General features: G+C 47.2%; 1 long non-coding RNA gene across 1 annotated transcript in view; it reads right to left on the minus strand.

The window, feature by feature from the left end:
• LOC138268470 (uncharacterized) overlaps positions 1-26,983 on the minus strand; it is a 108,330-nt gene that overhangs the window by 18,633 nt on the left and 62,714 nt on the right. The gene's annotated exons all lie outside the window — the stretch shown is intronic.

A 26,983-nucleotide genomic window follows, 5' to 3' on the forward strand; every position in this document is an offset into this window, starting at 1 on the left:
ACCGCCACACGCATGGTGGCAATGAGCTCCAAGCGTGCATAACATAACTGACTAGAATGGTTGATAAGGGAGCATTATTGTCTGCAGGGAGAACCAAAGTCCCCTTGCTCATTCCATCACCCTGCACCAACCCCAGCAGACTGGTGGGTTGAACCCTCTGGGAGGAACTTGAAATATCAGCCTAAACTTTCTCCTTCAGGCGCGAGACCCTCCTCTGATGTGGAGCTTCTCATTCAGGCTGGCCACAGGGCACAGATGCATGGCCCTGCACCTTGTGCAGGGGAGCTTGATGTTGATTTTGGTTTCTAAGAGTAGCAATCAGAGGTCCAAAGGCTTCGTAATAGATCTGAAGTCTGGTGGTGGTGTTGTTGGTGTTTGCTTTTTGAGGAGGTGTATCCGGGTGGAGGCACTCTTAGCAAGTCTCAAGACATGTGGCATCATTGCTAGGTTCTGATCATTAATGAACCCAATGACTTAGCCCAAGTTATTAACACTGGCCAAATGCCTGCAGGCAGAGATGTTGAACCACTGTAGCAGAGATGTCTTTGGAGCAATGGATTAGGACTTCTGCCCTAGCATGATTCAATTTGGGTGAAAAGGAGCTCTCTCATTTTATCAGGTTCTGTGGAGAAATTTTTGTGGTTGTATTGTCTGATGAATGAGCCATTGGAGGACTGATTCACAAAATCATTTATGAGTACAGGAAGTAAGTGAGTGAGTAAGGAAGGAAGTGCTCTTTTGCATGCCCTACATCTCTTTGTAAATCATCCCCTACACGTCAAACTCCCAACCAGCAAAACTAGAACGAGGGCACAGTCCTTTCCATTTGATATTCTCAAGTTATTATCATTTTAGAAGTTTTGGAGCCAGTCCTTAAAAGCATGTACGAGTATGCACAAGAGTGCTTCATACGAACTACTTGTAAACCAAAATCCCTTTGTGACTAGGCCCCTCTAGGAACAGATCTGTTTAGAAGCAGGTGACTGACCCACTCCTAGTGACAACATGCACTCGAGCTGCAAACTGCAAAGACGAGGTGAGAGGAAGGAGCCCTGAGGAAATCCACCTAGTCTGGGGAAGAGCTTGAGGCCTGACTGATTAGAACTCCACAGCTCAAGAACTGAAGGACAGAAGCGATGAAAACCATCTTGGGGTGGCCCTGTCATCCCCGCTTGTAAGCCCAGATTAGTCAGTACTGACATGTTTTATAATAAATGTTTGACATTCATAGAGGACTTTACACCACCTTAAGGTCCTCAATTCCTGAGAAACTTTAGCAAAACCTTAATCTAAACATTAAATTCTATATAAAAGTGACCAAATGCGTTTGAGCGGATGAGGATTTTCTGGAGGTGAGGAATGAAAAGGAGAATACTTTCCCCTTCTATCCATCCCTGTGGTTGTTGTTGCTTCTTGAAAAACACCTTTATTTCAGGAGCTGCTGGCTAATTCTGATAGAAGTGCTCCTTTAAGTAAAGGGTGTTGTATCTAATACAACACCTTGAAGAGGATGAACTGCACTGCCCACAATAATCGCTGTGACCTGATTTCTTGACATGCTAAGAATGGTCATTATCTGGTTTCGCGAGGGCGTATGACTGACACACGCCCCCATTCCAAAGTCTCCCAGAAACTTGGCAAACCTCCTGCATTGTCTAGTGCCAAGAGTAAGATGTGTGCTCAGTAGTAATATATCCCAAAAAATACCTAATGTAAAAACAACAAAAGTGGGATTATCTTTTGTTCTAGTGCAGGGAGGGATAAATAGAGAAGAAGATGAACTTTTGGAAATAATCCTTTTGTTATTTATGCTTCAGTTATTTCTTACTAGGATTTTTAGCATGTGTTAAGAGGCACCTACAGTACTGAACTTGTCTCAGTGGTGGCAGTTAGAGCTCACCGAAAATTATTTTTTATAATTTCTGACTTTTACGCAGAACAACAACGTAAAAGGTAGAAGGGGAGAAAGAACAAGGAAGATAAAGATAGGAGAGCCGTGGCAAAAGAAGAAAGCAGGGATGTAAGAGAACTGAAAGAGTGAGATAAAGAGAAAGCAAAAGCAGTGTCATAACAAAGGCCTCTGTAGCCCCTGCGGGCGGCTGAGGGGGCCCTGAGCTCCAGGGGGGCCCTCAGCACAGCACCTGGCCTGAGAGCTCCTGAGTGAGTCCGGGGTGGGGGGGCTCCATGTTCTTTGCAGGGAGGCCCCCTCAAGTTTCATTACCCCTCTAAGAGAAAGGAAGTGTAAGAAGGAGGAAAAAAAACATCATGCGATGGAATCAAGACCAGGCGGCCTCGGTATTCATGAGATAAAGAGACAGGAAGTGTTGGGTGGTCAAAGAAGGAGGGATGAGGTGGAATCAAGACCAGGCGGCCTTGGTATTCATGAGATAAAGAGACAGGAAGTGTCGGGTGGTAGAAGAAGGAGGGATGAGGTGGAATCAAGACCAGGCGGCCTCGGTATTCATGAGATAAAGAGACAGGAAGTGTTGGGTGGTCAAAGAAGGAGGGATGAGGTGGAATCAAGACCAGGTGGCCTCAGGGTTCAGCAACCCCAGCTTTCAGCAGGCCCGGCCTTGGGCTCCTAAGAAAAACTTTGTGCTCCTGCATTTAGAATTTTTCAGAGTAGGCACTGAGGGTCTGTTAGATCTTTTCCAGGACTGGCTGTACGCCTGACATATCTTTACATTCTGTGCGTGCAGTGTGGCCTTTCTATTGTACGTACAACAAATACTAGAAAGAAGAGAGCTGAAAAGAACACATGCCTGATATGGAACTATTTAAGGTCCCTGGTTGGGCCACTTATCAGCATTAAAAATACCCAAATTCCCAGAAGCATCTTGGTTTTGCAGTGAAAAATACCAGGTGAGGAAGTGAAAAGTGCAGACTGCAGATAAAACCCAGTGTACACTGATGACAAGGACTCCACACAGGGGTGAGACAGATTCTGATACTGTAAAGGTGAAACTGTTACCTTTGCGACTGTAGAAAAACTAACCCTGATTCACTGTACTTACCTTTGTGTTATGACAGATCATTTAGATGAAAGGTCATTTTGGAAAAAACAAAATGCGACTAAAAGCCAAACAAGACTGAGAATCATACCATTGGCAATCCTACACATGAAATTATTCTAAAATTTTTTGTTCATCGTTTTGCACAGAGCTATTTATAAAGAAGTGACTTAGGGCCATATGTACGAACACATTTTTCCATTGACACAGAATGGGGAAAACCCTTTGCTACATCTGGCCCTTACTGTGGACAACTTGGTTTCTTCCTGATTGGACAGGATAAACCCAGAGGGCCCTCAACTTAACAGAAGTTCTGCTGAGGTAGTCACCAAGCACAATCTGAACATAGATTTATTTATTTCCAATCTAGAAATAAGGCCTTTGGAATTAGTGTCTCCTGTAGGTTGACCAGGTTCTAGAGGACTTGAGAAGTAGGCATTGACGGCAGTGTTATGTTATGGTAATTTTATTTATTGAGCACAACACACACAAGGCTTCTAGGTGCTATATGTACAACTATACAACTATCTATGAAAAGGAGAGCTGGCGACTCTAGTAGGGAAGAAACAAAGGCTGTGCACTCATGGTTGCTGTAGGAGAACTTGTTACCGACTCTGAGGCTCAGAAATCCCACGAGACTGGGTTGTCTTTCCCCTTCTTGTTGTCGGTCTTTGGCCCTAGGTTGTGATGCATATGAGAAACATCAAGTCTCAAGTGCCGGTGCACAGTCAGGGCACTTAGTTCTTGAAAAAGGAAAGAGTTGTGTAAAGTTAGTTTTTCCATATATGGTCTTCTTCCGCCCCCTGATGTGGCCTCACATCAGTCTTTCCTTCTCTGATTGGTTGAAAGCCAGAGTTTGCATATCTCCTCCAATCACTGCCAAGCTGGAACCAGCAAGAGTGGTTGTACTTCAGACTGATGAGAGGAGTGTGTGTTGTGACACAGAGAAGTGTGGGTTGAGGCTTTACTTAGGCACGCTTTTGGTGATAAAAAAGAGAAGTGGACAGAGTGTAGTTGTATGTATCGTGCATGCACTTTATCCAGAGGTGTCTCTTGAAGCCTGCTCGGTCATCGGTTCCGTACTTTGTAGTGCCTGCTGGAAAGGGCTTGGCTGGTAAGTGATTTCAGAGTTTGTAGGTTGGTCTGGTAGGAATTAGTGAGCAGCAGTATGGTCGAACCTTGCCAACTCTCCTAGTCATTTGTGCAGACATCTGTTTATGGGGCTCAGCTGGTAATGGTGACCACCCCCAATAAATCTTAGGAATTGCTTCTCTGATTGGATACCAGAGTCTACTGTGGATCTGTTGAATAAAATCACTCTTGCAGCAGCATTTTGACAAGTTGTGACCCACAGTCATCTTGATAGCGTATTCCTGGGACATAACTTCCATGTATGGTCCAGGGTCTTAAACCTGTCGTATGCAGGGGCTACTTACCAGCTGATGGCAAAGCTTTCGGACCTAGAAAAAGAGAGTGGAGATTCCCTTTGCAAACCAAGCTAGTGATGCTGATGAGAGAGCGTAGTTTAAATATTACATATTATAGACGTGAAATGCTTATGTCTAACAATGCTGTTTTAATAAAACATTAATTGAAGCGTATTCATAAACGTGGAGAATTGTTCATATGTATAAACTAATGTCGACTGTAAGAAATAATCGTTTATAGTTTGCCTAACAGCACATTAAAACGTATAAAACTGCATTCATTGGAACCATATATCCTAAGTGAGCGTGAGTCGAGAACTAGCTGTGTAACTCTCATATTAAAGCATATTTTTCTGTTTCTCCAGTGTGCTGACTTGCAAAAGACCATGACCCAGCGATTGTTCTTTTCTCTTACTAGTTTGCAACATCACCCATCTTTCCCATCCGCATGCTAGTAGCTTTCATATAAAAGATATGTGCTTCGAAACAATAATAGACACTTCCAAGGACGGTGAAGCGAGAAGAAGAGAACTTTTGACCTGATATGTACAAAGACGATGAAGTAACCCCGGATGTGCCACCTACGAAAAACGTCAATTATGAAGACCAATTAGGAATTAGGGAATTATCGTGAAATGACAAATGCATTACTTAATGTATAATTTAATAGGCTACTGATAGTGGGGTGTAGTGACTGACCAATAGAATTTTGGGGGAATGTATTACGAAGAAGGTTTAAAAACCCATGACACAAGAGACAAGCAGCATTAGGTAGGGAATGATATCGATTGCATCCAGAAACTCTGTCACTTTATTTGGTGATTTGAGACTTAGACAAAAACCATCCTCGCCCATAGAGTGCCCCATTACACTCTCCTCCTTATGAGGAGAGTGTCCCTTGCCTCTAACTTAGATAGCCTGACGGCGAACTAACTGATGTCCTGAAGACGAAGGCTGATTCTGTACGCTGTCCTATTCTGAGGAGGGTAAATATAATCATTGATAATGGAAATGCATTCATTTGCCTTTTCTTTCTAGGTACCAACTGCCGTATGTTTTTGATTAGAGACCTTAGTTAGATGTTTTCTAAATTGGTGTTCAAAATAGTTTTGCATGAAGCCCAACATGCCAATGCTAATTAGAGGTTAGATGAGACATTTGTCCCGACTGACAAACTGACGTGACTGACATAGTGCAATGCTGAACTAACATCTCTAGAAGGTTCTATGTACTACGATCTGCTTATAGTTAACTGATTGTCTATGCTTCTGATCTTTGCATTATTGAAAGCATATTATGATTGTCATCTTGTGATTATGTTTATTTGCTTCTTGGTTTTGAAATTGATGCTTTTGCTATTAGATTGTAATCAATAGGGAATAAAATTCATAAAACTCCATTAAGGTGTGGTTATTCGTGACTGAAAGGTCATGATTGCGCCAAAGGTTTATTAATGACTAAAGTAAGATATATTTTGGTGTTAACTATTGACAATGTTATTGACATATTGATTGATATATTGATCAGTTATCTCGTCCTACGGTGTCTCACCACTGGGCCCAAAGATTCATCGTCCTAAAACGAGTCCTGATGTGTATAAATTGACATAGACGGACGCGTTAACACTGACACGCTTCATCGTGCTCAGGATGCAGAGCTCACCCTACCAAACTTCCTTCTTTGAACAATACATGCACAGTTTCATGGGGAAAACGTGGTGGCTCAGGGTTTGCTCAATGAGATCGAGTCACAGGTGAAATTCAACAAAAAAAGGGTAATCTAGTAAAAAGTATAAATCTTATATCATCAACAATCCCCAACAATAAGGGTTCCAGAATGCTTCTTTGTTTGATGACATCTGTTTGGGTTCTACATTCTATTGTGACATAATTAACTAAAAGGACCCTTTACATCGGCCACTACCACTTGTTTTACTTTCTAATGTAGCTTAGTTTCTATTGACTACAGGTGTCTTGATGCGCGACGAGAACAAAGCCATCGCAATATCTGCTCATCTCGCCATATAGCAAGCACAAGCAGATGGAGGAAGCTACATAGCACGTGGGACAAGTGATTGACATCTCTCTTTCTCCTTCTGGCTACACCAGGAGCCCCATTGCACCAGGAGCCCCATTTGGCACCACTCAGGCCACTCCATAATTCTCTTCTCTCCAGAGTAATGGTAGTTCCAGAAATGGAGCACAGGTAATAGGTGGCCCCTTTGGTCTTCAGTACATTGAGAAGCGATGATGATGAGTGGTAGCCAAACATTCTGGACATTATCTAAAAAGACTGGTAAAATCCAGCGTACCCACCGAAACATGTGCCGTGCAATTGCCATTGAGCAAGCCACGGAAGTTCAAATGAAAGGAACGCGGAGGGAACGCAGGAAGTGGCAGATGTAACTAGTTGCGCGGCGTAGGGGTGCGCCAAAATACTGACCCACGCCACTGTTTGCACCTCTGCACTGTTTGCACCTCTGCACCATGTAAGTATGAGTTTTAGGGTGCAGTATGAGGAATAACATGTACCACTGGAACTAACGGGACATAGTTTTCATGGCTGTTCCCCATTCCAGGGACTTTTCGAGCCCCTACTTACGAACTTAACATAGTATAACATAAAATAGGATACTATAGTGTAGAATAACATGACGCAGTAGTGTAAGATAAAATGGGGGGTAGCAATCAAAGAACAATGTAGTGCAAATTACTAGCATCTAGAATTGCAAAAATACTATGATGTAACATGACATGAAAAATTATTGCATAGAATGGAGTATAGCATGCAATAGCAGGGCATGACATGATATAAAATAATGCAATATGACACAGCAAGACAAACAACAGAAAAACATAAAAGACTAGAAAAACATATACCATAGAATCATATCTCACACACGGGCATAATATTACATAGCTTAGAAATAAAAGACTTTAATATTGTATGTTTGTGAGATGATTCAACCAGTGCTTAATTTGTGCTTGTTGTTTCCGGTGCTGAGCACCGGCACTTACTTTTGAGGGCTGGGGCTTATTCTTCTGCCCCAAGCATTTACTGTGAGCAAAAGACACATATGGGAAAGACGGAGGAAGAGAAAAACGAAAAAGCGTCACAAAGGAAGAAAGCAGAAAGCTGCAAGAGTGAGCTGAAGGGGCAGCGAGTGGCTTTAAATAGATTGAAGAAGCCCGAGATGGCTTCAGGATTACGCTGCCTCAGTATTCCGTGTTCCCATATTTAATTGCAGCAGCCGCATGTTTAAGAGGGGGGCTTTGAGCACCGGCACGTTTTTATTTACAAATTAAGCACTGGATTCAACAAAGCTCAGCAGTCACTATAGGATTGTAGAGAGGAACCTCAGGTTGGTGCTTGGAGTGCTCTGGCCTCTGCCCCTAAATGACAGGCATTCCACAGAGGGCAGCTCAGTCATCGCCTTAGTCCAGTGTTCTATTTTAGGCTTATTTATCTAGATGAGTTTATTTATGGTGTGCTTGTGTTGGACAGGTTGTTAGACTGTGTTACCCAAAATCTCCCTTTTTCCCTCTAACTTCCTACTTAGTCATATATTGCTTAGATCAGTGGTTCCCAACCTTTTGAGTTCCGTGGACCCCCCACTTTATCATTACTGGAGCCTGGGGACCCCCACTGAATCTTTATTGGATTCTGGGGACCCCCCACTGAGTCATTTCTGAAAGCTGGGGACATAGGCCCTCATTATGACCCTGGCGGTGAGTGATAAGGTGGCAGTAATACCACCAACAGGCTGGCAGTAATTATCGCAAAATTATGACCATGGCGGTGATAACTCCCATAGACAGCCAATGTACCACACCAAACGCCAGGGCAGAAACAACACTCACTACGGCAGTAGCTGTCAACAGCCAGGCGCAAGACAAAGTACTGCCCACCATATTTTGACACATCAATTAGCCACGTTTTCCGGGGCGGTACCAACGCCACCAAAAGCGTGGCGGAAACGCATCACAGAAGAGCAAAGACTCACCATCGGAGACACAGGGAAGAACAACGTCGCCATGGAACTGGAACTGCAAGTCTTCCCGATGCTCTTCTACGTCACACTCCACCTGGAAAACCAACGCCGACGGTGAGTACACAAGGGAGGGAGGGAGGAAAAGGAGAGTGACACATACACGCACGACACACACACACACACTATACACACAACCAGCTGCACACGAGAAACATTGGCACACGAAACATGGCAGAATAATGCAAGGACAACAAGGATGCACTAATGAGAAGGTATTGATATAAACAGCTAATAAATAATCCAATTGTATGTGAAACAGATATGTACAAATGTACACAAAGGGCCACTGCCCAGTCCAATGCACTAAGGGCCCACAAGGCCACAGGGCACATCCAAGGCCCAACTTGAATCCTGACTTCATCCGGATAGAACTCTGCAGGGGCATCAGTTTGCAAGCAGGCTGGCACCTTAGGGGGATGAGCGGGTGGGGTCACCTCAGCTGAAGTCGGGAACAAGTCCACTGGTTCTGGAGGGGGCTCCAAGCCCACTTCTCTGTCCTGGGGAGTGCAAAGCCACAGTCTCTGGAGTGGGTGACTTTCCCACTGGTTCTGGAGGGGGCTCCATGCCCAGTTCTCTGTCCTGGAGACTGCAAGGCCACAGTCTCTGGAGTGGGTGACTTTCCCACTGGTTCTGGAGGGGGCTCCATGCCCATTTCTCTGTCTTGGGGAGTGCAAGGCCACAGTCTCTGGAGAGGGTGACTTGTCCACTGGTTCTGGAGGGGGGCCCTCGTACAGCAGCCCCTGGAGGGTGGCCTACATGGCTTCCGCTGGTGGTGATGGCTGCATTGTGTCATCTGAAGGTGAGGGCTGAACTGCAGTGGCTGATGAAGGTGCCACCTGCGAAGTCACTGCTGGTGGCGAGGGCTGAACTGTGGTGGCAGGTGAAGGCGCCTCCTAGGCAGCCTTTGCTAGTGGTGAGGGATGCACTTCCTCAGCTCGCGATGGGGTCCCCGTGACCACTGGTGGTGGAGGTGTCACCCTGACAGCCTACGCTGGAGTCGAGGGCTTCTTCCCCTTCATGGCATGAGGCGTGGAATCCTTACCCTTCCTGGCAGGAGTTGAGGGCTTCTTTCCCTTCATGGCAGGTTGTGCGTGTTCCTTAGCCTTCCGGGCAGTAGAGGGCTTCTTCCCCTTCAAAGCAGGAGGTGCAGTCTCCTTCCCATTCATGGCAGGAGATGTGGGATCCTTCACCTTCTTGGCTGGTGGAGTGGGATCCTTCACTGACTTTCCACCACGACTAGGTGGTGCCACCACTGTCCGCGTGGACTGTTTGGCTGAGGTGCTGGGCTGGGTCGTTGTGACTCTGCTTTTACAGGCAGGACGGGGGAGGGGAGGGAAGAGGTGAAGTTGGGCAAGGAAAAGCTTCTTAGGGACAGTGGGGCGGGAGGAGGGATGGGAGTTGAGGCTGAGGGACTGGTTGTAGGAGGTGTATGTCTGCTGGATTTGGGTGCAAGTGCATGGGCACTATGCTGATGTGAGGTGGATGGCTGTTGGGTGTGTGAGTGCTTGCGTTTGTGTCCTTTGGGGGGGCAGACAGGGTGGGAGAGGACACAGGGGACGCATGCATGGATGTTGTGGAGGTGTCTGCTAGTGAGGTGTGTGTGCTGCTTGGTTTGGTGATGCTGGTGGTTGATGGTGATGCAGTGCATGCAGGTGTAAGTGTGGACATAACTGTGAGGGAGGTGGAGGAGGAGGGGAGACAGTGGAGGCAGTGGATGTGGTTGTGTCTGCAACTGTCTGGTGTTTGCGTGAGTGCTTGTGGGATGAAGTGTGGTGCCTGTGTTTGCCTGTGCCACTCTTGGGTATTATCTTGTGTGCATGCTCATCTATATGTGTGCATGGGATGTGTTGGGGTTGAGGAGACTGGGATGTGGTAGTTGGAGGGGGGACGGTAGAAACTGGGACAATAGCTGCCATCAGAGAGGAGGCCAGAGCCTGTATCTATCTCTGTTGGGCTGCCAGTCCTCCGTGGATGCCCTCCAGGAATGCACTGCATTGCTGCATCTGGGATGCCAGCCCCTGGATGGCATTCACAATGGTTGACTGCCCTACAGAGGTGGATCTCAGGAGGTCAATAGCCTCCTCACTCAGGGCAGCAGGGCTAACTGGGACAGGGCCTGAGGTGCCTGGGGCGAAGGAGATGCCTACCCTCCTGGGTAAGCGGGCACGGGCAACTCGGTGAGGGGCTACTGGGAGGGTGGTGCTGGTACGTGGGTGGCGGCTGTACCTGCAGCTGGGGTGGTCACAGAGGTGTCCACCACCACCAAGGAGCTTCCATCGGAGGAGGTATATGAGTCTATGTTGTCACCTCCTGTCTCTGCCTTGGTGCTCCCTTCACCCTCTATCCCACTGGTTCCCTCGGCATCGGTGGACTCTGCTCCTGGGTCCTGTGGGATGCAGCTCCCTCTGTCGCCGGTGCCCCTGCTCCACCACCAGATGATGCTAATGCCCCATGGACAGGATGACAGAAGAAGAAAGGGGGAGAGAGAAAAAGGAAACACTGTGTCAATTACTGCACCAACACCACAGTTGGCATACACAGCACCGGTACACACAGGGGTCAGGCTTGAGCACTATGCATTGCACTGCCAGTGATTTGGCTAGATGCCACAGCAAGATGAGGGGGGTCAGGTTCCTACAGGCACCCCTTCCTCGTTGGGAGGCCACACCCAGCTGGGCCTCCGCGGTCTTCCGTGCCCAGCGTCTCAGGTCCTCCCATCGTTTTCATACAGTGGGTGCTCTGCCTACCATAGACCCCCAGGGTCCGCACGTCCTTGGCGATGGCACACCATAATGCCTTCTTTTGATGGCCGCTGACCTGCACAGGTAATACAGAAAGGAGGACACCATTACACATACAATCCAGCCTGTCACACATATGGCCCACCAGGATGGCATAGAGGGGGCAATTCCATGGTCATAGACATGTTACATGGCCATATTCGGAGTTACCATTGTGAAACTACATATAGGTAGTGACCTATATGTAGTGCACGCGTGTAATGGTGTCCCCGCACTCACAAAGTCCGGGGAATTGGCCCTGAACAATGTGGGGGCACCTTGGCTAGTGCCAGGGTGCCCACACACTAAGTAACTTAGCACCCAACCGTTACCAGGTAAAGGTTAGACATATAGGTGACTTATAAGTTACTTAAGTGCAGTGTAAAATGGCTGTGAAATAACGTGGACGTTATTTCACTCAGGCTGCAGTGGCAGGCCTGTGTAAGAGTTGTCAGAGCTCCCTATGGGTGGCAAAAGAAATGCTGCAGCCCATAGGGATCTCCTGGAACCCCAATACCCTGGGTACCTCAGTACCATATACTAGGGAATTATAAGGGTGTTCCAGTATGCCAATGTAAATTGGTAAAATTGGTCACTAGCCTGTTAGTGACAATTTGTAAAGAGAGAGCATAACCACTGAGGTCCTGGTTAGCAGAGCCTTAGTGAGACAGTTAGGCATCACACCGGGAACACATACCTATAGGTCACAAACTTATGAGCACTGGGGTCCTGACTAGCAGGGTCCCAGTGACACATAACAAACATACTGAAAACATAGGGTTTTCACTATGAGCACTGGGCCCTGGCTAGCAGGATCCCAGTGAGACAGTGAAAACACCCTGACATACACTCACAAACAGGCCAAAAGTGGGGGTAACAAGGCTAGAAAGAGGCTACTTTCTCACAGTGTGTCTAGTTGTCTCTGTGCTGTTTGTGTCAATCTCCTGGCAGTAATTGTGGTTTGTAAAGGGTTGTGGGTACTGTGGGTGTGTGTTTTATAGTGCTGTGGGTGGGTGTGTGTGGTTTGTGTATGTGTAGGATAGTACCATCTTGCCTGGCATATTACCCCCATTTTTTCTTGTGTGTCAGTTTGTTTTTGCCTGTGTCACTGGGATCCTGCTAGCCAGGACCCCAGTGCTCATAGTTTGTGGCCTAAATGTGTTCCCTGTGTGGTGCCTAACTGTATCACTCAGGCTCTGCTAACCAGAACCTCAGTGTTTATGCTCTCTCTGCTTTTAAAATTGTCACTGCAGGCTAGTGACCATTTTTACCAATTCTGATTGGCACACTGGAACACCATTATAATCCCCTAGTATATGGTACCTAGGTGCCCAGGGTATTGGGGTTCCAGGAGATCCCTATGGGCTGCAGCATTTCTTTTGCCACCCATAGGGAGCTCAGACAATTCTTACACAGGACTGCCACTGCAGCCTGAGTGAAATAACGTCCATGTTATTTCACAGCCATTTTACACTGCACTTAGGTAACTTATAAGTCACCTATATGTCTAACCCTCACTTGGTGAAGGTTAGGTGCAAAGTTACTAAGTTTGAGGGCACCCTGGCACTAGCCAAGGTGTCCCCACATTGTTCAGGACAATTTCCCCGGACTTTGCGAGTGGGGGGACACCATCAAACGTGTGCACTACATATAGGTCAATACCTATATGTAGCTTCACAATGGTAACTCCGAATATGGCCATGTAACATGTCTAAGATCATGGAATTGTCCCCCCATGCCAAATCTGGTATTGGGGTGCCAATCCCATGCATCCCCGGGACTCCAGCATGGACCCAGGTACTGCCAAACTAGCTCTCTGGGGTTTTCACTGCAGCTACCACTGCTGCCAACCCCTCAGACAGGCATCTGCCCCCCTGGGGTCTGGGCAGCCCAGTCCCAGGAAGGCAGAACAAAGGATTTCCTCTGAGAGAGGGTGTTACACCCTCTCCCTTTGGAAATAGGTGTTAAGGGCTGGGGAGGAGTAGCCTACCCCAGCCTCTGGAAATGCTACACCGGTTCAGGGATCCCCCAGCCCCTGCTCTGGCGTGCAACTAGACAAAGGAAAGGGGAGTGACCACTCCCCTGTCCATCACCACCCCACTGAGTCCCAGACCTCTGCCATCTTGAAAGCAGAGGTGTAAGGGCACAATGGAGGCCTCTGAGTGGCCAGTGCCAGCAGGTGACGTCAGAGACCCCTCCTGATAGGTGCTTACCTGGTTAGGTGGCCAATCCTCCTCTGAGGTCTATTTAGGGTCTCTCCTGTGGGGTTCTCGTCAGATAACAAATGCAAGAGCTCACCAGAGTTCCTCTGCATCTCTCTCTTCGACTTCTGCCAAGGATCGACCGCTGACTGCTCCAGGACGCCTGCAAAAACGCAACAAAGTAGCAAGACGACTACTGGCAACATTGTAGCGCCTAATCCTGCCAGCTTTCTCGACTGTTTCCTGGTGGTGCATGCTCTGAGGGCTGTCTGCCTTCACCCTGCACTGGAATCCAAGAAGAAATCTCCCGTGGGTTGACGGAATCTTCCCCCTGCTAACGCAGGCACCAACCTTCTGCATCACCAGTCCTCTGGGTCCCCTCTCATCTTGACGAGCATGGTCCCTGGAACACAGGAGCTGGATCCAAGTGGCCCCAACAGTCCAGTGGTCCTTCTGTCCAAATTTTGGGGAGGTAAGTCCTTGCCTCCCCACACCAGACAGTAATCCTGTGTACTGCGTAATCTGCAGCTGCCAGGGCTTCTGTGCACTTTTGCAAGGAATCCTTCGTGCACAGCACAGCCCAGGTCCCCAGCCGTCCGTCCTGCATTGCTCAACTCGCTGAGTTGACCACCGACTTCGTGGGACCCTACTTTGTAGTGTTGAGATGACCGCCGTGCTCAGATTTCTTAAACACCTGTTCAAGTGATTTTGTGAGTGCTGCCTGCTTCTGCATGGGCTCTCTGTGCTGCTGAGCGCCCCCTCTGTCTCCTCCTCCAAGGGGCAACATCCTGGTCCTTCCTGGGCCCGGACAGCACCCATTTTCTTCAACCATGACTCTTGCAGCTAGCAAGGCTTGTTTTGTGGTCTTTCTGCGTGGAAACAACTCTGGATCCTCCAGCACGCCATGTGACATCACCCGTGCAAAGGAGAAGTTCCTGGCATCTTCCATTGTTGCTGAATCTTCAGCTTCTTCCACCTGGAGGCAGCCCTTTTGCACCTTCATCCGGGGTTTAGTGGGCTCCTGCCCCCCCGGACACTTGCGTGACTCTTGGACTTCGTCCCCTCCTTTACAGGTCCTCAGGTCCAGGAATCCATCTTCAGTGCTTTGCAGTCAGTTGTTGTCCTTGCAGAATCTCCTATCATGACTTAAGAGTGTTTCAGGGGTAGTAGGGTAACTTTACTCCTACTTTTCAGGGTCTTGGGGTGGGGTATCTTGGACACCCATAGTGTTTTCTTACACTCCCAGCGACCCTCTACACACTACCCCTAGGCCTGGGGTCCATTTGTGGTTCGCATTCCACTTTTGGAGTATATGGTTTGGGTTGCCCCTAGGTCTATTGCATCCTATTGTATTCTACAGTGTTTGCACTACTTTTCTAACTGTTTATTTACCTGATTTTGGTTTGTGTGTATATTTTGTGTATTTTACTTACCTCCTAAGGGAGTATATCCCCTGAGATATTTATGGCACATTGTCACAAAAATAAAGTACCTTTATTTTTAGTAACTCTGAGTATTGTGTTTCTTATGATAGAGTGCTATATGATATAAGTGGTATAGAAGGAGCTTTGCATGTCTCCTAGTTCAGCCTAAGCTGCTCTGCTATAACTACCTGTATCAGCCTAAGCTGCTAGAACACTACTAATCTACTAATAAGAGATAACTGGACCTGGCACAACGTGTAAGTACCATCAGGTACCCACTATAAGCCAGGCCAGCCTCCTACATTGGTGGTGCAGCGGTGGGATAAGTACTTGTAACTGCTTTACCACTTTGTCATTGGTGCTTTTCATAAGAAAAACATATACCAAATACTTCAGAATATACACAGTTAACCTAAACAGTTTAACTTTCTTTCTTTAAACTTTCTAAAAAGTTTTAGAAAAGTTTTTTTTAAGTTTTGAAAAGTTTTAAAAAGTTTTTCTCTTTTCTCTAAAAGTTTCTAAACTTGTTTTTTGCTCTCTATCCTAAACCCTTTCTAACAATCATGTCTGCAGTAGAACTTACTCCCACAGTTGTCCAGGCAGCCTATGGTAGTTTAAACTTTAAAAGTTTGAGGGGTCTCTGCATTGAAAGAGGTTTAAGTATTGGTAAGAATCCTACAAAAGATCTTCTCCTTAGCCTTCTCATAGAAAGTGACCAGAACCAGTCTGGCCCATCCCAGGATCAGGAGGTAGAGGAGGGGATACCCAGCCAGACTCAGAGGAGTCCCCTGAGGATGCTGGGGAGGGTTCTTCCAAGAACCTGCCAGCTAACAGGCCATCTAGTGACACTGGTAGTGGGAGGGGGTCACACACTAGTAGGGCACCTTTCACTCCTAAAGGCCAGGTTACTAGAGTCCAGCCAGTTAGGGACAGGTCACACTGCCAATTCCCACATTTCTTCTGTGTCTCACAATTCCCAAGCCTTCCACCCCGAGGATAACCCGATGGAAAGGGAGCTCAGAAAGCTGAGGTTGGAAGAGGCCAGGTTGAAGCTAAAACAGCAGCAGCTGGCCTTAGAAAGGGAATCTCTGGATGTAGAGAGGGAAAGACAGAGGTTGGGGTTAGTCCCCCATGGTGGCAGCAGCAATGTTTTTGATAGCAATCCTGGGAGAGAACAAGATTCCAGTAACCTGCATAAGATAGTCCCCAGGGGGATGACATTAAGAAGTGGTTTGTTGCACTTGAGAGGGCCTGTATGGTACAGTTGGTCCCTCAAAGGCAGTGGGCTGCTTTCTTGTGACTATCTTTCACTGGTAAGGGTAGGGATAGGCTCCTTACTTTCAGAAAAAGTGATGCTAATAACTACAAAGTTTTGAAAGATGCACTCTTGGATGGATTTGGCTTAACCACTGAACAATACAGGATTAAGTTCAGAGACACCAGAAAAGAGTCCTCTCAAGACTAGACAGACTTTGTAGACTGTTCAGTGAAGGCCTTGGAGGGTTGGTTACATGGCGGTAAGGTGACTGACTATGAAAGCCTGTATAATTTAATCCTGAGAGAGCATATTTTGAACAATTGTGTGTCTGATTTGTTGAACCAGTACTTGGTAGACTCAGATCTGACCTCTCCCCAAGAATTGGGAAAGAAGGCAGACAAATGGGTCAGAACAAGAGTGAACAGAAAAGTTCATACAGGGGGTGACAATGATGGCAAGATGAAGGATGGTAAGTCTTCTGACAAGGGTGGGGACAAAGATAAAAAAACATTTTGAGCCTTCATCAGGCCCACAAAAAGCCTCTGGGGGTGGTGGGTTCAAATCCTCTTCCCACAATCAAAAGAAGCCATGGTGTTATTTATGTAAAGTAAAAGGCCATTGGGCAAGTGATTCCACTTGTCCAAAGAAAAACACCAAGGCTCCCACTACCACAACCCCAACTGCAACCTCTAGTGCCCCTAGTAATAGCAGTGGTGGTGGGAAGTCTACTACAAATAGCCAATCTAAGGGTGTAGCTGGGCTCACCATTGGTAGTGTAATTGGGTTGGTCTTGTTAGGGAGACCACAGAGGCTGTTTTAGTCTCTGATGGTGGTATTGACTTTGCCACCTTGGTTGCTTGTCCCCTTAATATGGGTAAGTACAAGCAACTTCCCCTAATAAATGGTGTTGAGGTTGAGGCCTACAGGGACACAGGAGCCAGTGTAACTATGGTAATAGAGAAACTGGTTTACCCTGATCAACACCTACTTGGTCAGCAGTACCAAGTGACTGATGCTCACAATAACACACTTAGCCACCCCATGGCTTTTGTGAATCTCAACTGGGGGGGGGGGGGGCGGTTACTGGTCCAAAGAAAGTTGTGGTAGCCACTGAATTACCTGTAGATTGCTTACTAGGCAATGATTTGGAGACATCAGCTTGGGCTGAAGTGGAGTTGGAGGCTCATGCAGGAATGCTGGGCATTCCTGGGCATATTTTTGCTTTGACAAGGGCTCAGGCCAAAAAGCAAAAAGGACAGGGAAACTCGGATCCTGGAACAATGGACCAAGTGCTCCCTAAAGCTAGGGGTAGTAAGGGTAAATCCTTGCCCACTATCCCTCCCTCTCCAGAAGATGCCCCTTTTGAGGAAGAGGAATCCTCTCCCTGTGCAGAACCTACACCAGAGGAGCTGGCAGCAGACACTGCTGAGCTTTTGGGTGCAGGGGGGCCTGCTAGGGAAGAGCTGAGTGTGGCACAGCAGACCTGTCCCACACTAGAGGGTTTGAGACAGCAAGCTGTCAAACAGCAGAATGGGGATGCCAGTGATAGCCATAAGGTGTATTGGAAAGACAACCTCCTGTATACTGAGTCAAGGGATCCTAAAGCTGGAGCTGTCAAGAGATTGGTCATCCCTTTGCAATATAGGGAGTTTCTTCTAACTTTGGCACATGACATTCCTTGGGCTGGGCATTTGGGCCAGAGTAAAACTTGGGACAGGCTTGTTCCATTGTTTCACTGGCCTCATATGTTAGAGGACACTAAAGAGTTTTGTCACTCTTGTGTGACCTGCCAAGCCAGTGGCAAGACTGGTGGCACACCAAAGGCCTCCTTAATTCTACTTCCTGTGGTTGAGGTGCCCTTTGAAAGGGTAGGGGTTGACATAGTTGGCCCCCTTGACCCTCCAGCAGCTTCAGGCAACAGGTGTATCCTTGTGGTAGTGGACCATGCCACTAGGTATCCTGAAGCAATCCCCTTAAGGACCACTAAAGCTCCTGCAGTGGCAAAGGCCCTGCCTGGAATCTTTTCCAGAGTAGGCTTCCCTAAGGAAGTGGTATCAGACAGAGGTAGTAACTTCATGTCTGCATACCTTAAAGCTATGTGGCAGGAGTGTGGTGTAACATACAAGTTCACTACTCCTTATCATCCACAAACAAATGGTCTGGTTGAGAGGTTTAATAAAACTCTCAAAGGTATAATGGGACTCCCTGAAAAACTCAGAAGGAGATGGAATGTCCTGTTACCTTGCCTCCTTTTTGCTTACAGGGAGGTACCCCAAAAAGCCGTGGGCTTTAGCCCCTTTGAACTCCTCTTTGGACACCCTGTGAGAGGTCCCCTTGCACTTGTGAAGGAGGGTTGGGAACAGCCTTCAAAAGCTCCTAACCAGGACATTGTGGACTATGTGCTTGGCCTAAGATCCAGAATGGCGGAGTACATGAAAAAGGCCAGTAAAACCCTTCAGGCCAGCCAAGAGCTGCAAAAGCATTGGCATGACCGGAAGGCTGTCCTGACCCAGTACCACCCAGGACAGAAGGTGTGGGTATTGGAGCCTGTGGCCCCAAGAGCACTCCAGGACAAATGGAGTGGACCCCATCTCATTGTTGAGAAAAAGGGTGAGGTTACCTACTTGGTAGACCTGGGCACTGCCAGGAGTCCCCTTACGGTGCTCCATGTCAACCGCCTAAAACCCTATGACAGGGCTGACTTAACCCTGCTCATGGCAACTGATGAGGGACAGGAAGAAGAGAGTGACCCTCTCCCTGATCTCTTCTCCACCACTGAAGCTGATGGCTTAGTGGAGGGAGTGGTGCTTGCAGATTGCCTTACTGCTGAGCAGAAAGACAACTGTGTAAATCTCCTAAGCCAATTTTCTGAACTCTTCTCACTGATACCAGGTACCACTACCTGGTGTGAGCACACAATCAACGCTGGAGACAGTTTACCTGTCAAAAGTAAGATTTATAGGCAGCCTGACCATGACAGGGATTGCATAAAACAAGAGGTACAGAAGATGCTGGACTTAGGAGTGATTGAGCCTTCAGAAAGCCCATGGGCTAGCCCATGGTGCTTCTCCCAAAGCCTCACAGTAAGGATGGTAAAAGAGAAATTAGGTTTTGTGTTGACTATAGAGGTCTCAATCAAGTAACCAAGACAGATGCTCACCCTACACCCAGAGCGGATGAGCTAATAGATACACTGGCTTCTGCTAAGTATCTAAGCACTTTTGATTTAACTGCAGGGTATTGGCAGATGAAACTATCAGAAGATGCTAAACCTAAAACTGCATTTTCCATCATTGGAGGGCACTATCAGTTCACTGTGATGCCATTTGGTTTGAAGAAAGCACTTGCCACTTTTCAGAGGTTGGTGAACACAGTCCTGCAAGGTTTGGAAGCTTTTAGTGCAGCATATCTAAATGATATAACTGTCTTTAGCTCCACCTGGGATGAGCACCTGGTCCACCTGTGGAAAGTTTTGGAGGCCGTGCAAAAGGCAGGCCTCACTATCAAGGCTTCAAAGTGCCAGATAGGGTAGGGGGAAGTGGTTTATCTGGGCCACCTGGTTGGTGGGGAACAGATTGCACCACTGCAGGGGAAGATCCAGACCATTATGGAATGGACTCCCCCTACAACTTAAACCCAGGTGAGAGCCTTTTTAGGCCTCACATGGTACTATAGGAGGTTCATCAAGAATTATTGCTCCATTGCAGCCCCTCTTAATGACCTCACTAGTAAGAAGATGCCTAAAAAGGTATTGTGGATAGCTAGCTGTCAAAAAACTTTTGATGAGCTCAAATAGGCCATGTGCTCTGCACCTGTCCTAAAAAGCCCTTGCAACTCCCAAAATTTCATAGTCCAAACTGATGCTTCTGAATTGAGGGTTGGGGTAGTGCTATCACAGCTTAATACTGAGGGCCAGGATCACCCTGCTGCATTCATCAGCAGGAGGTTGACCCATAGAGAAAAGCGTTGGTCTGCCATAGAGAGGGAGGCCTTTGCTGTGGTCTGGGCACTGAAAACGTTGAGACCATACCTGTTTGGTACTCACTTTATTGTTCAAACAGACCACAAACCTCTATTATGGCTAAAACAAATGAAAGGTGAAAACCCTAAATTGTTGAGGTGGTCCATCTCCCTACAGGGAATGGACTATACAGTGGAACATAGACCTGGGAGTACCCACTCCAATGCAGATGGACTCTCCAGATATTTCCACTTAGACAATGAAGGCTCATCTGGGCAACATTGGCCTTATTGTCCCTCGTTTGGGGAGTGGGTTGTTTAGGAAAGTACCATCTTGCCTGGCATGTTACTCCCATTTTTACTTGTGTGTCAGTTTGTTTTTGCCTGTGTCACTGGGATTCTGCTAGCCAGGACCCCAATGCTCATAGTTTGTGGCCTATATGTGTTCCCTGTGTGGTGCCTAACTGTATCACTGAGGCTCTGCTAACCAGAACCTCAGTGTGTATGCTCTCTCTGCTTTTAAAATTGTCACTGCAGGCTAGTGACCATTTTTACCAATTCTGATTGGCACACTGGAACAACCTTATAATCACCTAATATATGGTACCTAGGTACCCAGGTTATTGGGGTTCCAGGAGATCCATATGGGCTGCAGCATTTCTTTTGCCACCCATGGGGAGCTCAGACAATTCTTGCACAGGCCTGCCACTGCAGCCTGAGTGAAATAACGTCCATGTTATTTCACAGCCATTTTACATTGCACTTAAGTAACTTATAAGTCACCTATATGTCTACCCCTCACTTGGTGAAGGTTAGGTGCAAAGTTACTAAGTGTGAGGGCACCCTGGCACTAGCCAAGGTGCCCCCACATTGTTCAGGGCAATTTCCCCGGACCTTGTGAGTGCGGGGACACCATTACACGCATGCACTACATATAGGTCAATACCTATATGTAGCTTCACAATGGTAACTCTGAATATGGCCATGTAACATGTCTAAGATCATGGCATTGTCACCCCATGCCAAATCTGGTATTGGGGTGCCAATCCCATGCATCCCCAGGGCTCCAGCATGGACCCCAGGTACTGCCAAACTAGCTCTCTGGGGTTTTCACTGCAGCAACCGCTGCTGCCAACCCACAGACAGGCTTCTGCCCCCCTGGCGTCTGGGCAGCCCAGTTCCAGGAAGGCAGAACAAAGGATTTCCTCTGAGAGAGGGTGCTACACTCTCGCCCTTTGGAAATAGGTGTTAATGGCTGGGGAGGAGTAGCCTCCCCCAGCCTCTGGAAATGCTTTGAAGGGCACAGATGGTGCCCTCCTTGCATAAGCCATTCTATGTCAGGACTGAAGGCTTCAGATTATGCTTGTCTCTCTCTTTACTGCAAAAAACAGCAGCCAATTAAAACACTTAAAACGAAAAAACTACATTTCCTATGAAACCTGTAGTCCACAATCTACCCAATCACAGGCCTGAGCCTCGTATATCTGTGTGAGAAAGTAGCCTCTTTCTAGCCTTGTTACCCCCACTTTGGGCCTGTTTGTGAGTGTATGTCAGGGTGTTTTCACTGTCTCACTGGTATCCTGCTTGCCAGGACCCAGTGCTCATAGTGAAAACCCTATGTTTTCAGTGTGTTTGTTATGTGTCACTGGGACCCTGCTAGTCAGGACCCCAGTGCTCATAAGTTTGTGACCTATAGGTATGTGTTCCCTGTGTGATGCCTAACTGGCTCACTGAGGCTCTGCTAACCAGAACCTCAGTGGTTATGCTCTCTCATTACTTTCAAATTGTCACTAACAGGCTAAGTGACAAATTTTACCAATTTACATTGGCTTACTGGAACACCCTTATAATTCCCTAGTATATGGTACTGAGGTACCCAGGGTATTGGGGTTCCAGGAGATCCCTATGGGCTGCAGCATTTCTTTTGCCACCCACAGGGAGCTCTGACAATTCTTACACAGGCCTGCCACTGCAGCCTGAGTGAAATAACGTCCACGTTATTTCACAGCCATTTTACACTGCACTTAAGTAACTTATAAGTCACCTATATGTCTAACCTTTACCTGGTAAAGGTTGGGTGCTAAGTTACTTAGTGTGAGGGCACCCTGGCACTAGCCAAGGTGCCCCCACATTGTTCAGGGCCAATTCCCCGGACTTTGTGAGTGCGGGGACACCATTACACGCGTGCACTACATATAGGTCACTACCTATATGTAGCTTCACAATGGTAACTCCGAATATGGCCATGTAATATGTCTATGATCATGGAATTGCCCCCTCTATGCCATCCTGGCATAGTTGGCACAATCCCATGATCCCAGTGGTCTGTAGCACAGACCCTGGTACTGCCAAACTGCCCTTCCTGGGGTTTCACTGCAGCTGCTGCTGCTGCCAACCCCTCAGACAGGCATCTGCCCTCCTGGGGTCCAACCAGGCCTGGCCCAGGATGGCAGAACAAAGGACTTCCTCTGAGAGAGGGTGTTACACCCTCTCCCTTTGGAAAATGGTGTGAATGCAGGGGAGGAGTAGCCTCCCCCAGCCTCTGGAAATGCTTTCTTGGGCACAGATGTGCCCAATTCTGCATAAGCCAGTCTACACTGGTTCAGGGGACCCCTTAGCCCTGCTCTGGCGCGAAACTGGACAAAGGAAAGGGGAGTGACCACTCCCCTGACCTGCACCTCCCCTGGGAGGTGTCCAGAGCTCCTCCAGTGTGCTCCAGACCTCTGCCATCTTGGAAACAGAGGTGCTGCTGGCACACTGGACTGCTCTGAGTGGCCAGTGCCACCAGGTGACGTCAGAGACTCCTTGTGATAGGCTCCTTCAGGTGTTGCTAGCCTATCCTCTCTCCTAAGTAGCCAAACCCTCTTTTCTGGCTATTTAGGGTCTCTGTCTCTGGGGAAACTTTAGATAACGAATGCAAGAGCTCATCCGAGTTCCTCTGCATCTCTCTCTTCACCTTCTGCCAAGGAATCGACTGCTGACCGCGCTGGAAGCCTGCAACACTGCAACAAAGTAGCAAAGACGACTACTGCAACTCTGTAACGCTGATCCTGCCGCCTTCTCGACTGTTTTCCTGGTGGTGCATGCTGTGGGGGTAGTCTGCCTCCTCTCTGCACTAGAAGCTCCGAAGAAATCTCCCGTGGGTCGACGGAATCTTCCCCCTGCAACCGCAGGCACCAAAAAGCTGCATTACCGGTCCCTTGGGTCTCCTCTCAGCACGACGAGCAAGGTCCCTCGAATCCAGCAACTCTGTCCAAGTGGCCCCCACAGTCCAGTGACTCTTCAGTCCAAGTTTGGTGGAGGTAAGTCCTTGCCTCACCTCGTTAGACTGCATTGCTGGGAACTGCGACTTTTGCAGCTACTCCGGCCTCCGTGCACTTCCGGCGGAAATCCTTTGTGCACAGTCCAGCCTGGGTCCACGGCACTCTAACCTGCATTGCACGACCTCTTAAGTTGTTCTCCGGCGACGTGGGACTTCTTTGTGCGACTTTGGGTGAGCACCGTTTCACGCATCCTCGTAGTGCCTGTTTCTGGCACTTCTCCGGGTGCTACCTGCTGCTAAGAGGGCTCCTTGTCTTGCTCGACGTCCCCTCTCTCTCCTGGTCCAATTTGCGACCTCCTGGTCCCTCCTGGGCCACAGCAGCATCCAAAAACGCTAACCGCACGATTTGCAGCTAGCAAGGCTTGTTGGGGTTCTTTCGGCGGGAAAATACTTCTGCACGACTCTACAAGGCAAGAGGGATCCGCTCTCCAAAGGGGAAGTCTCTAGCCCTTTGCGTTCCTGCAGAAACTGCAGCTTCTTCTGTCCAGTAGAAGCTTCTTTGCACCCGCAGCTGGCATTTCCTGGGCATCTGCCCATCTCCGACTTGCTTGTGACTTTTGGACTTGGTCCCCTTGTTCCACAGGTACCCCAGATTGGAAATCCAGCATTGTTGCATTGTTGGTTTGTGTCTTTCCTGCATTATTCCTCTAACACGACTTCTTTGTCCTTAGGGGAACTTTAGTGCACTTTGCACTCACTTTTCAGGGTCTTGGGGAGGGTTATTTTTCTAACTCTCACTATTTTCTAATAGTCCCAGCGACCCTCTACAAGGTCACATAGGTTTGGGGTCCATTCGTGGTTCGCATTCCACTTTTGGAGTATATGGTTTGTGTTGCCCCTATCCCTATGTTTCCCCATTGCATCCTATTGTAACTATACATTGTTTGCACTGTTTTCTAAGACTATACTGCATATTTTTGCTATTGTGTATATATATCTTGTGTATATTTCCTATCCTCTCACTGAGGGTACACTCTAAGATACTTTGGCATATTGTCATAAAAATTAAGTACCTTTATTTTTAGTATAACTGTGTATTGTGTTTTCTTATGATATTGTGCAAGTGACACTTGTGGTACTGTAGTAGCTTCACACGTCTCCTAGTTCAGCCTAAGCTGCTCTGCTAAGCTACCATTATCTATCAGCCTAAGCTGCTAGACACCCTATACACTAATAAGGGATAACTGGGCCTGGTGCAAGGTGCAAGTACCCCTTGGTACTCACTACAAGCCAGTCCAGCCTCCTACATTGGTTGTGCAGCGGTGGGATAAGTGCTTTGAGACTACTTACCACTCTTGTCATTGTACTTTTCATAAGAGAAAAATATACAAAACAAGGTCAGTGTATATACACATAGCCAAAAAGTTTTGCATTTCCTCTTTTCACTCTTTTCTAAGTGCTGAAAAGTACTTCTAACTTTCTAAAAAGTTCTAAAAAGTTTAAAAAGTTTTTTTTCTCTGTCTTTCTAAAAGCTCTGACAAACTTTTTATCTTTTGCTATCACTTTAACTCTCTCTAAAAAATGTCTGGCACAGGCCAAAATGTTGATCTGTCCAAACTTGCATATGATCACCTTAGCTGGAAAGGAGCAAGGAGTCTCTGCATAGAGAGAGGTTTGAGTGTAGGGAAGAATCCTTCCTTGGAACTGTTACTTAACATGCTTAGAGAACAAGATAAGGCTAAAAGTGCCCCATCTGTTGAAAAAGTAGCTAATGGTTCTCAATCTGATCCAGGGACTCCCCCAGGTAAAGGTTCAGGAAAGAAACTTCTTAGCCTTCCCATTACAAGACAGTCTAGCATAGTTGGTAATGATGAAGAGCCACACCATACAAATAGTGTTGTCTCACATCATAGCAAAAGCATTTATTCACACCACAGTGGTACTGATGTTTCTGTTAGCCAAGCTGTTAGGGTGCCCTCTGTAAGGGACAGGTCTCCTTCTGTTCATTCCCATCATACCTCTGTATCTAGAAATGTCCCTCCCACCAACCCTGATGACAGATTGTTAGAAAGGGAACTCAATAAGTTGAGGGTGGAACAAACCAGACTGAAGCTTAAAAAGCAACAGCTGGATTTGGATAGACAGTCTTTAGAATTAGAGAAGGAAAGACAGAAGTTGGGTTTAGAAACCCATGGTGGCAGCAGCAGTATTCCCCATAGTCATCCTGCAAAAGAGCATGATTCCAGGAATCTGCACAAGATAGTTCCCCCTTATAAGGAGGGGGATGACATTAACAAGTGGTTTGCTGCACTTGAGAGGGCCTGTGTTGTACAGGATGTCCCTCAAAGGCAGTGGGCTGCTATCCTATGGCTATCATTTAGTGGAAAAGGTAGGGATAGGCTCCTTACTGTGAAAGAAAGTGATGCCAATAATTTTACAGTACTTAAGAATGCACTCCTGGATGGTTATGGCTTAACCACTGAACAATACAGGATAAAGTTCAGAGAGACCAAAAAGGAGTCTTCACAAGACTGGGTTGATTTCATTGACCATTCAGTGAAGGCCTTGGAAGGGTGGTTACATGGCAGTAAAGTTACTGATTATGACAGCCTGTATAACTTGATCCTGAGAGAGCATATTCTTAATAATTGTGTGTCTGATTTGTTGCACCAGTACTTGGTGGACTCTGATCTGACCTCTCCCCAAGAATTGGGAAAGAAGGCAGACAAATGGGTCAGAACAAGGGTGAACAGAAAAGTTCATACAGGGGGTGACAAAGAGAACAACAAGAAGAAAGATGGTGAAAAATCTCAAGATAAGCATGGGGATAAGGGTAAAACCAAAGATCCCACTTCAAATCTTAAACACTCTTCAGAGGGTGGGGATAAAACAAATTCTTCCTCTTCTTCTCAACCTGCACACATTAAAAAGCCTTGGTGCTTTGTGTGTAAAAACAGAGGCCATAGGCCAGGGGATAAGTCCTGTCCAGGTAAACCCCCTGAGCCTACCACCACTAATACATCAAGCTCTAGTGCCCCTAGCAGTAGTGGTACTAGTGGTGGGACTGCTGGCAACAGTCAAGTTAAGGGTGTAGTTGGGTTCACTTATGGGTCCATAATAGAAACTGGGGTAGTCAGTCCCAAGACAGTTTCTGTCACACCTAGTGGCATTGGCCTTGCCACACTGGCTGCTTGTCCCCTTACAATGGATAAGTACAGGCAGACAGTTTCAATAAATGGTGTTGAGGCCTTGGCCTACAGGGACACAGGTGCCAGTATCACTTTGGTGACTGAAAACCTAGTGCACCCTGAACAACACATCATTGGACAACAATATAAGATTATTGATGTCCATAACTCCACTAAGTTTCTTCCCTTAGCTATAATTCAGTTTAGTTGGGGTGGAGTTACTGGCCCTAAGCAGGTGGTGGTATCACCTAGCTTACCTGTAGACTGTCTCTTAGGTAATGACCTAGAGGCCTCAGGTTGGGCTGATGTAGAGTTTTATGCCCATGCAGCCATGCTGGGCATCCCAGAGGAATTGTTCCCTCTCATTTCTACTGAAATGAAAAAGCAAAGGAGAGAAGGCCTGAAAACTCAGGATCCCTCT

The sequence above is a fragment of the Pleurodeles waltl genome, chromosome 12, assembly GCF_031143425.1.
Source record: "Pleurodeles waltl isolate 20211129_DDA chromosome 12, aPleWal1.hap1.20221129, whole genome shotgun sequence".
NCBI classification, from domain to species: domain Eukaryota; kingdom Metazoa; phylum Chordata; class Amphibia; order Caudata; family Salamandridae; genus Pleurodeles; species Pleurodeles waltl.